Source organism: Muscardinus avellanarius (genome assembly GCF_963383645.1).
Source record: "Muscardinus avellanarius genome assembly, chromosome: 12".
NCBI lineage: Eukaryota > Metazoa > Chordata > Mammalia > Rodentia > Gliridae > Muscardinus > Muscardinus avellanarius.
The window spans coordinates 96,697,395-96,712,774 of NC_137798.1; positions in this window are offsets into that span (position 1 = coordinate 96,697,395).

The window sequence follows — 15,380 nt, forward strand, 5'->3', positions numbered from 1 at the left end:
TACCATTGAGCTGTACCTCCAGCCCTCACAGATTATTTCCTAGAACGTCATGAAATCTGATGAAAATACAATGAGAGCCGGGCGTGGTGGCACACGCTTGTAATCCCCGCGCTTGGGAGGCAGAGACAGGAGGATCGTGCAGGTTCGAAGCCAGCCGCGCATGCTGGTTTAGGAGACCGTTTCCAAATAAAAATATAAAATAGGTCTGGGAGAGTGTAGCCCGGAGGTAGAAGGGCTTCCAGGAACCCCAGTACCACCACCAAAAAAAAAAAAAAAATACAATGAGACCTACTATGAAAAATCAGACTTACTGACTTGGAGTGACATCAAGTGCTATTTTGTGGGAATGGATGCTTGTATCTAGTGACATTAACCTTAAAAGATTAGATGTGTATCTGTAAGGTATTATTCATAAATTTATCTATGGTCTATTATTACTACTAAACACTTCATTTGTTGTAGGAAATATAACTTATTCTTAGTTTATTGAAAGGTTTTTTTTTGTTTTTTTTTTTTTGCGGTACTGGGGATGGAACTTGGAGGCATTCTACCCCTGAGCTACATCCCCAGCCCTATTTTTCCTTCCTTCCTTCCTTCCTTCCTTCCTTCCTTCCTTCCTTCATCCTCCTTCCTCCTCCTCTTCCTCCTCCTCCTCCTCCTGTTGTTGTTGTTGTTCTTCTTCTTCTTCTCCTTCTCCTCCTCCTCCTCCTCCTCCTCCTCCTCCTCCTCCTTCTTCTTCTTCTTCTTTCCTCCCCTTCCTCCTCCTCCTCCTCCTCTTCCTCCTCCTCCTCCTCCTCCTCCTCCTCTTCTCCTGGCACTGGGGTTCCTGGATGCCCTTCTACCTCCGGGCTACACTCCCAGACCTATTTTTATTTGGAAACAGGGTCTCTTAAGCCAGCAAGGCTGGCTATGAACCTGCGCGATCCTCCCGTCTCCGCCTCCCAAGCATGGGGATTACAAGCGTGCGCCACCACGCCCGGCTGCCCTGCTCTTTCTTTATTTTTTTAATCTTTTTTTTTTTTTTTGGCAGTCCTGGGGATGGAACCTAGGGGCATTCTACCTCCGAGCTATACCCCCAACCTATTTTTATTTTTTATGTTGAAACAGAGTCTCACAGTTATAAAGGGCCTCACTACGTAGCTGAGGCTGGCTGTGAACTGCACTCCTGTCTCAGCCTCCCAAATGCTGGGTTAGTCTTTATTTTTTGAAACAGGGTCTCACTGAGTTGCAAAGAGCCTCACCACATAGCTGAGACTTTATTAAAGTTTCATTGCAGGGATTTTTTTTCTTTCTTCTCTTTCTTTTTGTAGACTGAGGATCTAACTCAGGGCCTCCCACATACTGGGCTGGTACTCTTATCACTGAATTACATCCTCAGCCCAATTTATGTTTTTTTATTCTTTAAATTCCTACATTCCAGGATTTGATGAGTAAGTTCATGCATACTTTATTTGTGTCTTTTCTAATTTAGTGAATTCGTTATTATTATGCTTTCATAGTTTTTTCATAGTTTTTTTTTTTTTTTGGTGGTTCTGGGGTTCCTGGAAGCCCTTCTACCTCCGGGCTACACTCCCAGACCTATTTTATATTTTTGAAACAGGGTCTCTTATGCCAGCGCGGCTGGCTTCGAACCTGCGCAATCCTCCTGTCTCCGCCTCCCAAGCGCGGGGATTACAAGCATGCGCCACCACGCCTGGCCCATAGTTTTTTTTTTAGTTTCAAAACATCATAGATGCTTGAGATTTAGTTTTCTCTGCAATTATGGTGTGACACTGGACAGCACAGTTCAACTCTAAGCTGCAGTTTACTTATCTCTGTAGTGGGGACTTAAAATTGCTTGCTTTCTTGAAGGGATTTGTGGAGATTAATGCACTGAACAAAGGTAAAGCACTTCTCAGTGTAGTTCCTAAAACAGTAAAAAAAAAAAAAAAAAAGTAGAAGTTATTGTCAAGAGGATATCTATCATTAGGCATGATGGCGTATGTGTGAGACTGAGATAGGATCACAGGTTAGCCTCACAGGATATCCTCATCAACTTAGTGATACCCCATTTCAAAATTAAAAAATATAAAAGGAAAGGGAGTGTACCTTGGAGGTGAATGCCTCTGGGTTCAATCCCAGGTACCAAAGAAAAGGGCATATAAGTTTGTTTATATTCAACAAATATTGCCTTCCTGTCATGAGCCAGATACTGTCAGAGGTCAGTAAATCCCAAACAGAATTGTGTGCTTGTTGAACTTACAGGTCTTAGAGGACTTATACTGTTATTTTAATATTCTTATGTTTCATTTTCAAATGTGTATTAGTGTTTTAATCAGGGTTTTTCAGAGAAATAGAACCAATAGAGAAAGAGAGAGATTGGCTTAAGGATTTGGCTCATGTGGTTGCAGAAGTTGGAAAATCCTAAACTCGCAGGATAGGGCTGGAGGGCCAGAAGCCATTTTAGTCAGCTTTTTCATTGCTATGACCAGAATGCCTTTAGGGAACAGCTTAGAGGAAGGCAGGTTTATTTTAGGGGTGTAATATCAGAGGTCAAGTCCATGATCAGCTGGCTCCTGGCGGGAACCACTGTACACCAGGCCTTTCGGGCACAGTGGAGGAGGGATGGGGATCTCAGCTCGTGGGTATGGGGAGCAGAGAGAGAGTGAGCAGCGAGGGACTGCGGCCCGTTCAGGGATCCAGCCTGCAGCTGTGTCCCACCTCGGAGCCTGGTGGAGTTGTCCGTGCATGAAGTTTTGGGGGATATTTTAAATTTGAAACAACATTCAAGCAAAAATACCTCTCAGGGTAGATCAGGTAGTCTTTTTCTTCAGGCCTTTGGCGACTGGATGAGGCCCAACCACATTAAGGAGGACAGTCTGCTACTCATATAAAAGTTAATCTCTTTCACAGTTCACAGAAACACCTATCTAGTTACCACGGACTACCCAAGTGAACATATAAAACGAATCATCACAATTGTGTAAAAAATTTGTGGGACTAAGCAAAATCTTACCAGTTTGAGCCAAGTGTGTTGGCGCATGCCTGGGAGGTTGAGTCAGGAGGATCACAGGTTTGAGGCCAGCCTCAGCAGTATAATGAGACTCTCAGCAACCTAGTGAGATCTTGTTTCCAAATAACAATAAAAGGGGTGGGAGTGCTGGGTGTGGTGGCACAGGTCTGTAATCTCTCTCAGCACTTGGGAAGCTGAGGGAAGAGAATTGCAGGTTTGAGGACAGCTTCAGCATCTTAGTGAGTCCTTCAGCATTCTGTTTCAAAATAAAACGAAAGTATGTCCGAGGATGTAGCTTGGAGGTAGAGCACCCCCGGGTTCAATTTCTTGTACCAACAAAACAAAAAGACCTTAACCAATTTGTTAAGACTTACGGTGCCTGTTCACTGGTGCCAAACCTCTTGACATAGTCTTTTGATCCCTCCTCCCCCTCCCCCTCTCTTCCTTCTTTTTCGTAGTGCTGGGGATTGCTCCCAGGAGTACTGAGCTACATCCCCAGTCCTCTAAAATACTTTTTGGAGACAAACCTATCTGAGTTTCCCAGGCTGGTGTCCTGTGTGTGCTCTTCTCATCTCAGCCTCCTGAGTCACGGGGATCGCAGGCATGCGTCACCGCGCATGCATCACCGCGCATGCATCACCGTGCATGCATCACCGTGCATGCATCACCGTGCGCTCCAGTCTTCTGCTATTTGTTCTGGTTGTGGTGTTGCTTGTAATTCACCAAGGATTGACTTGGTAGGAAGATGCCCTACTACTGAGCTACTTCTTCAATCCTGTTATAATGTTTCCTCCCTTTGGGTTCAAGGAATTGAACTAGGGCCATTCTACCTTTCAGCTACCTCTCTCCCTCCCCTGTCAGTGCTTTTTAGTTTTTATTTTGAAACAATGTTTTGCCAAGTTGCTGAGGGCCTTGCTAAGTTGCTGAGGCTGGCCTTGAACCCTCAATCCTCCTGTCTCAGCCTTCAAGTACTGGAATTATAGGCATGAGTCGTCATGCCTAGCACCGTTTTAAAATTTTGAGACTGTATCTTGTTGAGGCTGGTTTTGGACTTTCATTCTTCTGCCTTAGCCTCCCAAGCAGTGTATTTTTTTTTTATGATTTTTTGGTACTGAAGGTTGAACCCAGAGACATTATACCTTCTAGCTACCCCCCAAATCCTGTTTTATTTTTTATTTTGAAACAGAGTCTTGCTAAGCTGTTGAGGCTGGCATCAACCTGTGATCCTTCTGTCTCTGCCTCCGAAGTATTAGGATTGCAAGCATGTGCCAGCATGCCTGGCTCTAAATATTTTATATTCAACCAAACCTTGTTCCTGTTACACATTTTGAACAGACTTTTTCCCTTTTCTGACTATACTGTAATGGTTTTGTATTTCATCTTGTAATGACTGCTGCCACATGCTCCAAATAATGGCAGAAAATTGGTTTATCTTTGTCCTGGCTGGGAAAGAATATTGAATGGTGGGTGTCTTTTTCATAGAATTATAGAGCTTAGTTTTTTGAACTATTTATTGGACACCTAGATTTATTTATTGAGTACCCTTGTGATAATACCATATGCTGGGAAATAGTAGCTTATTTTGATGGATGAATTTTATTTCTGTGCCTTGTTACTTTTTTCAAGCATAAATGTGTCACATTCAAGGGGCAATTACTTTTTTTGTGGCACAAGGGATTGGACTCAGGGGCATTCTACCTCCCATCTATACCCCCATCCCTATTTTGTTTTTTTTATTTTGAAATAGGGGCTTGGTTAGTTGATGAGAGTCTCACTACTTGCTGAGGCTGTCCTTGAACCTGTGATCCTCTTGTCTCTAACTCCCAAGCACTGGGATTATAAGTCTGCTCCACCACACCCAGCTTTTCAAAAGGCCATTTTTTATTTTGGGGGTAGTTAATAGTGTGTGTGTGTGTGTGTGTGTGTGTGTGTGTGTGTGTACGTGTGTGTGTGTGTGTACATGTGCATGTGCACATGTGTGCTTGCACATATGTGTGTTGCTATCAGAATAAAAGCCTTGTGCATGCTAGGCAAATGCTCCACTGGGCTTCATCAGCAGCCCAAGAGTCACATTCTACAAATTTGTGAATACCACATCACTGAACGCTTAGCCATTGCTCCTAGGAGAAATCCTGGACCAAGTTTCTGTGAGCCGCTGGTCACACACTTTTATTAGCCCCTCAGAACCTACCTTGTTTTATCTGTTTGTGTGTGTGTGGGGGGGGTACCCAGAGGCTTTCTACCTCTGGGCTATACTCCCAGACCTATTTCATACTTTATTTGGAAACGGTCTCACTAAGTTGCTGAGAGCCTCACTAAGTAGCTGAGGCTGGCTTCGAACCTTGTACGATCCTCCTGTCTCAGCCTCCCAAATGCGGGGATTACAAGCCACCACGCTCGGCTAATCTCTGTTTTAAATCACTTTAGTGTGTGTGTGTGTGTGTGTGTGTGTGTGTGTGTGTGTGTGTGTGTGTGTTTTCAGTACTGTGGATTGAACCCAGGTGTGGTTTATCACTGAGCTATATCCCAAGTCCATTTATTTATTTATTTATTTTGATGCAGGGGCTTGGTAAGTTGTTGAGGCTAGCCTCAAATTTGTGATCCTTCTGCCTTATCCTTTCAAGTAGCTAGAATTACAGGCATGTGACACTCTGCCCAGGTTATTATTAATTTATTAGTGTTGAACACATGGTCTTTGGCACTGTAATACCTGCTCGAATGAAGTTTATCTTATACAGGTAGTTTTCCTAGCTGCCTTCTACTCTGAGACACTAGACAGCAGTTCAGCCCTGTGATTGGGGGCCATTTAAAATGTGAAACATTAGGGTCCTCTAGATAGTTTTATGATGATGACTGGCTGCCCCAGAAATAACAACAATGCAGCTGATGCAGCTAGAAGATGAGAAGTTTTTTCTTTTGGTGGTCCTGGGGTTCCTGGAAGGCTTCTACCTCTGGGCTACACTCCCAGACCTATTTTATACTTTTTTTTTTTTTTTTAAATTTGGAAACAGGGTCTCCTAAGCCAGCGCGGCTAGCTTCCAACGGCTAGCTTCCAACCTGCGCGATCCTCCTGTCTCCGCCTCCCAAGCGCGGGGATTACAAGTGTGCGCCACCACGCCCGGCTAGAGTTTTGATTTATGTGATATGAGCTCAAACTCCTGGGAAGAAATGAGGGAAAAAGATTCAGTTTGATCACATGGCCAAGGATTTGATCATGCTTATTTAATTAACCCTATTACACACACTGGACACTCAGAGATTAGGTGTGCTTTTTGATTTTTGACATGCACTGATATGCCAGAGGGTAGTGAGTTCTGATTCAGTAAGGAAAGGACCTGGAAGCAGAGTTCAGAACTGCTCACTCTTTGTCCTCTGATAACTTAGTTCTCCAGTAATTTTTTTTTGGAAAATAGGTTTCAGGAACTGTATAAAATGTTAGACATACAACAGTCGGTCTTTTAAGAAACTTCAAATCAGAGCTAAATATAGAAGTGTAAAAATAAATAAAAAACCTACAACTGAGGTCAGTATAAAGGAAAGAAATGACGTCTTATTTTCAAGCAAATATTTGTCTAAATTTTAAGAAAGGCATTACCTGCTCAGAGTCACTGTGTCTTTACTTGAAATTCTTTGTGAGAAAACTCTCAGATTGTATTATTCTTTAGAATTGGAATACTGTATGCCAATTTTGCAGCTCTAAGATTTACAACAAATTTTAGCCATGTTAAAAAATGTGAAATTATCACCAAAAAACCAAACTAAAAAAAAAAAAAGTGACACTAAATAGACCATGGAAAGACCACTTGTTAACAGCATGAAACCTGAAAGAGGAAGGCAGAGCTTTGCCTTGTTTGAACTTCACCTGAGAATCTGTGTATCATATGATTCATTGTTTTTGGTACTTTGTACATGTCCTCAAATGACGATGAAAACACTGCAAGTATTAGCTTTGGGGTTACAAATGAATTTTAGCAAGTAGGAAAACCTGCAAATTAAGAGTCTGCAAATGCGGATAGACTGTATATTGCCACATAAAAAATTTTCCAAATTAGTGGTTTTTTTATTTAAAATAACTCAAATCTGAGAAGCACCAAAGGCTTTTTTGGGGGGTCAACAAAGAAATAAAATGACATGTAGCATTTATATTGATCCAGCGTATCTTTTTTTTCCCTTGAAAACTTTTGGCAAAGAAATGGAAATCTAGGAAGTACATATATATTACATAGGAAGTATGTAATCTAGGAAGTACTAAATATATTACATAGGAATCATGTAATATATTTAATAAAATAAACACAGTATTTGTGGCAAATCTTTTATGGGAGACATTGATAATTGTAAAATACTTCTGGAGGGTGAGGAATGAGTTATTCTCTATGCATGAAAAATATTATCTGTAAAGTTCCAATTTTAAATTTGTTGCTATGGCAAATCACTGAATATAAAAGCAAATTACTTAATTCTGGAAGTTTGTTTTCTTTTTTATAAAATTAGCAGATCAACTTAGACCTGTGATTTATTTTTGCTTTATTCAAAACATTATTTCATCCTTGAAGGATTTTGTGACTCACCAGTGAAAGCAGGGGACTTTGAATCTTTTTTTCACTCTCAATGATCTGAGGCTAGTCAGTGTTAAACTTTTTTTTTTTTTTTTTACTAATACAAAAGTTTATTTAACAAAAAGTTTCATATGAAAATGTACGCAGCCCAGTTTTTGTGTCAGTAAAGCAGGCCCTTTGGAGAGAGGACGTGGATTTCTGTTCAACAGCCATTATTCTACTCGTTCCAAGGCTTCTAACATGATGATACTGTTCCTCATATTACCACCATTCCAGTATTGTTCTGTTGTCCACTGGTTGCCATCTCCACCCATTCATCTATCACGAGATTCATGAAGGGATCAAAGCCCGTAATATTCTTGGACATTTCTGCCACCATTTACTTTCTTTTCTTTTCTTTCTTTTTTTTTTTTTTTTTTTTTTTTTTTTTTTTTTCAGATCTGGGGATGGAACCCAGGGGAATTGGACCTCCGAGCTACACCCCCTGCCCTATTTTTTTTTATTCTTTATTTTGCAACAGGGTCTCACTGAGTTGAGGAGGGCCTCACTAAGTAGCTGAGGCTGTCTGCGAACTGCGATCCTCCGGTCTCAGCCTCCCGAATGCTGGGATTACAAGTGTGCGCCACCACATCCGACTCACCATTTATTTTCAGTGACAACTTCTTGTCCATAAATTTTTTCAGCTCAGGAGGATGAGCTTTGCTCGTGTTGTCCAGGAGGTATGCTCAGCAGTGCTTTGGGATGGAGTTCGCGGCCTGCCTCGTCAGTGTTAAACTTTTTAGGCATTGATTTAACTGAACCTATGTTTAATTTATGCACATTCTCATGAACATGTACATATGATATACTAGAGAAGGTTCGTTAGCGATGAAAATCACTTCTCTACTGTTGTATGCATGCTTTCAGCCTTCAGTCTTCTCAGAGTTCTTATTCCACTGGCCCCTCCACACCTTTACTTGGCATCTTGAGACTTCCTCTACATTCTTCTCCAGTAGCACTTTCCTGTTTTTTTCTTTTTAACTTATTCATCTTTTCCACCTATACTTGAAGTGTTCTGTTGCTGATACTTTTTTTTTTTTCGGGTCTGGTATGGAACCCAGAGGCTGTCCACGAACCGTGATCCTCCTGTCTTAGCCTTCTGAACACCGGGATTACAAGCGTGCGCCACCACGCCTGGCCCTTTTTCTTTTTTCTTTTGAAACATGATCTCACTGAGTTCCTGAGCCTGGTCTTGAACCTGTGATCCTCCTTTCTCAGCCTTCCAAGTACTGGAATTACAGGCATGCACCACCATTCCCCGCTGTGCACATATCTTCCTTCTTGTTCTCAATCCTAGCAGATCTCCTGCTCTCACCTCAAGTTCATAAAGAAATTTGAAAGTATCCCTTAGTTTTTATTGCCCTTCTGTCTATAAGTGTTAAGTCCCACCTAACTTTCCTTCAATTGCAGCAGAAGCAGAATTACCAGGCTAGGACGAATCTTTTTGTGTTCTGAGTCCTATCTCCTTTCTATCTACAGTACTCAAAGCTCTAGCAATTGTCTGTCATTGATTTCCCACTCTATATGGATTCTATTTCATGATTATTCAAATAGGCTCACCTCCCATTTTCTTTGGGGGTGGTGGTGTGGGGATTAAACCTAGGGGAATTCTACCTCTGAGCTACACCTTCAGACCCATTTTATTTGGAAACAGGGTTTTGTTGATGTGAGCCACACTGAGTAGCTGAGGCTGGCTCCAAACCTGCTATCCTCCTGTCTTAGCCTCCCAAGTATTAAAATTACGGGCACGCACCACTATGCCCATCCTTCAATCTTGTTTTACCATAAGCATCCCCAGTTTTTGGCAGCCTTATCAATTCTCCTCCCATTTAATTTTTAAATAACATTTTAAGCCAGATGTGGTGGCGCACGCTTGTAATCCCCGTGCTTGGGGGGCGGAGACAGGAGGATCGAGCAATTTCGAAGCCAGCCGCTTGCTCTGGCTTAAGAAACCCTGTTTCCAAATAAACATATAAAAATAGGTCCGGGACTGTAGCCCGGAGGTAGAAGGGCTTCCAGGAACCCCAGTACCACCAAATAAATAAATAAATAAATAAATAAATAAATAAATAAATAAATAACATTTTATTTCTAATACCCATTGATGCTGTTATCCTAGATTATTAATGGGGTTTTCAGTAAATCCTGGTAGTCTTAGTCCTCGTCTTTTTGTAATATTTGGCATTATTTACTCTATTTGAAATATTTTCTGAGGTATCACATGTTTGTGGTTTGCTTACTTATTGTTATCCTCTTATTAATTTGATTGCTCTCTTTGAGCTTGGCCTCCCTTTTTTATTGTGTTTTAAATTTTATTCTCTTTCTATATTTCCATTCTGTTAGATGGCTTTAGTTACCATGTACTCATTGGTTACTCTCACATCAATCTTTCTGTCCTAGATCTTTCTCCTGAAGTTCTATTAAGTCTGTCTGTTTAACATTTCCACTGGGATAGTGTATGGACATTTCAGATTAAAAAATCCAAAACTGCAATCTTTCCCCAAACCTGTTAAGTACATATTCAGTCTTTGATTGAACACTTGAGTACCGCCGGATGTGGTGGCGCATGCTTGTAATCCCTGCGCTTGGGAGGCGGAGACAGGAGGATCGCGCAGGTTCGAAGTCAGCCGCGTTGGTTTAAGAGACCCTGTTTCCAAATAAAAAGTATAAAATAGGTCTGGAAGTGTAGCCCATGGAAGTGTAGCCTGGAGGTAGAAGGGCTTCCAGGAACCCCAGTACCACCAAAAAAATAAATAAAAATAAATGAACACTTGCGTACCTCCTGCCCTGCTATGAGTGCACACTGTTCTAGTTTCTGCATATATGCTGAGGAACCAAATAAAGTAACTTCCTTAATTTAGGGAGAGACGTAGACAACCATGTAACCTAAATACATAATCATAAATCCAGTATGAAGAATAACGAGAAACCCAACAAGTTGGGGAGGGGGTCTTGTAGGTTCGTGGCCAGCTTCAGCAACTTAGCAAGGCCTTTTGCAACTTAGTGAGACCTTGTTCAAAGTAAAACATAAAATAGGGCCAAGGGTATTTCTCTTAGGTAAGACGCCTCTGGGTTCAACCCCCAATACCAAAACAAAACATAGAGAAACTGAAGCTGGGAGCAGTGCAGCAGACCTGTAATCTCAGTACTTGGGAGAATCATAGGCTTGAGGCTAGCCTGGGAAATTTATTGAGACTCTATTTCAAAATAAAAAATAAAAGGACTGGAAGCGTAGTTTAGTGGTAGAGCACCCCTGGGTTCTATTCCCAATACTGCAAATAAAATAAAAAAGAGAAAGAGAAACCAATTGTTTTGCACAGATATGGTAGGAAAGAGGATTTCGGAGCATCTCAGAAACTAGCAAGATGCCACCAAGGGTGTAAAAATGAAAATCCATTTGAGAAATGTTGCTTTTGGGAAGGGATCACAAAGCACCCTTCTTTCATAGGCTGTCTAGAAAGTAGCTTCCTCAGGATGTGCCTCGCCCTGCTCGGCTGTACAGGCCTCAGAAGCCGTTACAGATATTGCTCCAGGGGGCCTGCCTACTGTTTGAGCTGGCAGCAGACCTGAGTATCATACACACGATGTTTTTGCGAGAATGATGCATGATGGAGTTATGGGGTCAGACAGGCTTCTACGCGAAGGAGGCCCGTGGGCCAGGTGTCGTGTCAGGGCCAGAATCCCTGCCTGCAAGCCCCTTGAGAGGGCTGTGGGTGAAGCTGTGAGAATGAAATTGAAGCTGTAATGGGAACTCCAGGTATTAAGAGATTCCAGAACCTTGGAACATCTGCCAGTAAAAGCCATAGGTAGCAAGATGAGCCAGCCCAAGAAAGAAGCCACATGGGTTGGAACCAGCCGGCCACGGGAGTGGGGCTTCCCAGCCCCGTGGGGCCCACGCAGCACCACCACATGCCCTGGGTGCTCAACATAGAGCTACAGGCCTCAGATTTGCCCTGCTGGGTTTTGTCTTACTTTGGCCCCATTCCTTCTTCCTATATTTCCACTTCTCCCTTTTGGAATGGGAATGTTTACTCTGTACTCTTGTATGTTAGAGTCATGTAACTTGCCTTTTTACTTTTACAGAGGATTGAAGTTGAGAGTTTGCCTTGAGTCTGAGAGCAGACGTGTGTGTGTACTGGGGGATGAACCCAGGGGAATTCTATGTCTGAGTTGCGCTCATAGCCCTGTTTTATTTTTTATTTTGGAATGGGGTCTCACTAAGTTATTGTGTATGTTGGCTTCAAACCTGCAATCCTCCATTCTCAGTCTCCCAATTGGTATTATAGGTACATGCCACCAGGCCCAGCTTGAAGGGAGACTTTGGACTGGGACTTTCGAGCAATGCTTGAACTGTTACGACTATGGGAACTCTTAGAGATGGACTGAATGCATTTTGAATTTTGAGATGGGCACGAGCCTTTGAGGCCAGGGCAGAATGTTATGTTTTGATCAAGAATAACCCTCAAAGTCTTATGTGCTCAGAGGTGGGGCTTTTGGGAAGTGATTATGAGGGCTCTGATCTTATTAGTGAATTAATCCACTGATGCCTCAATGGACTCTTGGGAACAGGACCTAGTTGAGATGTAGAAAGTTTACAGAAATAATTTTTTCCCCAGAGTTCTCACTAATGCTTCTCTGTGAGGATTTTCCACTGATTTTGAATATATGTATATACATTCTCTACTTTTTTCTTGTCAAATAATTATTATAGGCATTGTTTATGCAAAACAAATCCAAGGATAAGGAAGAGATAATAGAGAAAATAGTGGTGAATACACTGATCATACAAAATAGTTAAGTCAAATTAATTATTGACTCATTAAGGCAACCTAATAGTTTGAGACTGGAGTCTCAGATGATACCCTTAGGTGTTAGGATGTGTTAGGGTGAGGGTGGACAGAAGCCAGCAAGGAACGTGATAGATACTGATTTTGTTAGACTTCTGGCAATGTTTCTTAAAACAAAATGGCAGTGTATTTCTTAAAATTCAAGGGTAATTATAAGAGGAACAGAAAAACTATAGTTTCCAAGCCATTGGAGGAAAATTGGAAATGAAAATTATGACCACCCCTACAGAGCGGCAGGGAAGAGGAAACAACTACAACAAAGTGGTAAATTGAAAAAATAAGAGAAATAATTGAAAATATTAGTAATTAGAAATAATTAAATAATAATTAAAATATTATTAATTAGAAATAATTAATTGAAAATATTAGTAATTAAACCAGGTGTTGTTAATCCTCTTCTGGTCAAATCCAATCATCCTGGACAGACAGTGGTAAGAGAAGGTGGACAAATCTTAGTCGGGGCTATCTGTCTTGCCGTAGTCCACTCTTCTGTAGGAGCGCAATTATATTTACTTACTGAGCTCAGTCGTAGCAGTGGATCAGTTGTCTTTCTGTTGGTCATGACTTCTTCTATGGTTGGAAATAGTTAAAATAATGAAGTCAATATGAATGTAATAGCCACAGAATTTATTATAATGACCTGACTGCAGTTAATGTGAGAAGCAATAGAGACTCAATACCTCTGTGACCCGGGCTTGGATTTTCAGAATCAAGCAAAATCCAAAGCTCTCTTCCTCCTGTGTTACTATCTGATCTTTTGTCAGAGTGATTCTACCATACCTCCATCCTGGAACTACTGTCCTCTGTTCTCCAGTTTTGTTCATTTTGCAGTCAAAGAACAATTAGATTTCCCTTTTCATTGTTTACATTTTTATTATTAAAATTCTTTTATTAATAACTGGATTCTAGCTGGGCGTGGGAGGGCACGCTTGTAATCCCAGTGCTTGGGAGGCTGAGACAGAAAGATTGCAAGTTCGCGTCCAGCCTCAGCTCCTTAGTGAGGCCCTCTGCAACTTGGTGAGACTCTGTTTCAAAGTAAAAAATAAAAATTAGGGTTGGGGTATAGCTTGGAGGTAGAATGCTCCTGAGTTCAATCCCCAGTACCACAAAAACAAAACAAACTGGATTCTATTCAAGGATAAGTGTGAAACACTGAGACGTTTACTTTACCTATCATAATCCTCCTCCTCCTCCTCCTCCTCCTCCTCCTCCTCCTCCTCCTTCTCTTCTTCCTCCTACTCCTCTTCATCTTCCCTTTTTCCTGTACTGGGAATAAAACCTAGGGCTTTGTCAGCCCTTTTTAGAATTCTTTTTTGAGCCGGGCGTGTGGCACAAGCTTGTAATCCCTGCACTTGGGAGGCGGAGACAAAAGGATCCTGCAGGTTCGAAGCCAGATGACCCTGTTTCCAAATAAAAACATATAAAAATAGGTCTGGGAGGGTATCCCGGAGGTAGAAGGGTTTCCAGGAAACTCAGTATCACAAAAAATAAAATTCTTTTTTGAGACAGGTCTCTTGCTAAGTGGCATAAGATGGCCTCGAACTTGTGATCCTCTTGCCCCTGTCTCCTGAGTAGCTGGAGTTGCATACACCACAGTGCCAGATTCATTATAAAAATTTTAATGGGTTATCTGGGTGTGGTAGCACATGCCTGTAATCCTGGTACTTGAGCTGAGGTCTATACTTGAAGGTATGACTACCAGTTTCACTACCATGTATGGGGAGAAAGGATGGGGGAGCAGGGTGTGATAGGGAGGGAACTATACCAGGTGATGTGTGCATGTATGTTTGTGTGCATGTATGTTTGTATTACTTTGAATCTCACTATGATATCTACTTACAAAACACTAATAAAAGTACAAAAAAGAGACAATGAGAAAATGACTTTGCTGCTGCTATGACAATACCGCAGATTGAGTAATTTAATAATACAAGTTTATTTGGCTTATATTTCTGGAAACCAGGAACTGCAGAAACTTGGTGCTGGCGTCCGCAAGGGCCTTCACACTGCATTGTGACATGGCAGGCAAGCAAGCATGTTTTAGAGATCGAGAAAATCAAGCCTCTTTTCTTTAAAAAAAAAAATGTTTTTGGTGAGGCCAGGGCCTTGCCCGTGCTGCACAGGCACTCTACTACCAATCTCAATTCCCAACCCTTAAACCCATCCCTGTGATCAGGAATCCACTCTTGAGGTTATCTTATATACTATTTTGATAATGGTATTATCACCCATTAAGGCTCCTCCTATACTTTAATTTTTGGTATGAGTGATTGAACCCTGGGGCATTCTGCCTCTGAGCTTTTTATTTTATTTTTTAACTTGAAATAAGATCTCGCTAAATTGCTGAGGGTCGCGCTAGGTTGCTGAGGTTGGTCTTGAACCTGTGATCCTCCTGTCTCAGCCTCTAAGTACTGGGATTATAGGCGTGTACCACCATGTCCCACTTCTTTAATAGTCATGATGGCTATTAGCTTTCAACATGAGTTTGGAGGAACATTCAATATATAGCATGGGATTTTAGGAGAACCTAAGTCTTGCATGTTGGAAAATGTAATTACCCAACTCTTGCCCACTGTATCCATCCATAGAAGGAGAAGGATATGGGAAATACTTGTGAATCTAAAATATATCTAATTATAGCCGGGCGTGGTGGTGCAGCTTGTAATCCCCACGCTTGGGAGGCAGAGACAGAAGGACTGTGCAGGTTCAAAGCCAGCCTTGCTGGCTTAAGAGACCCTGTTTCCAAATTAAAATATAAAAAATAGGTGTCTGGGAGTGTAGCCCAGATGTAGAAGGGTTTCCAGGAACCCCAGTACTGCCAATATATATATTATATATAATTTATTTTATATTTATTTTATATATTTATATTTATTTATATTTTAAATTATATATATATGTATATATATATATATATATATATATATATATATATATATATAT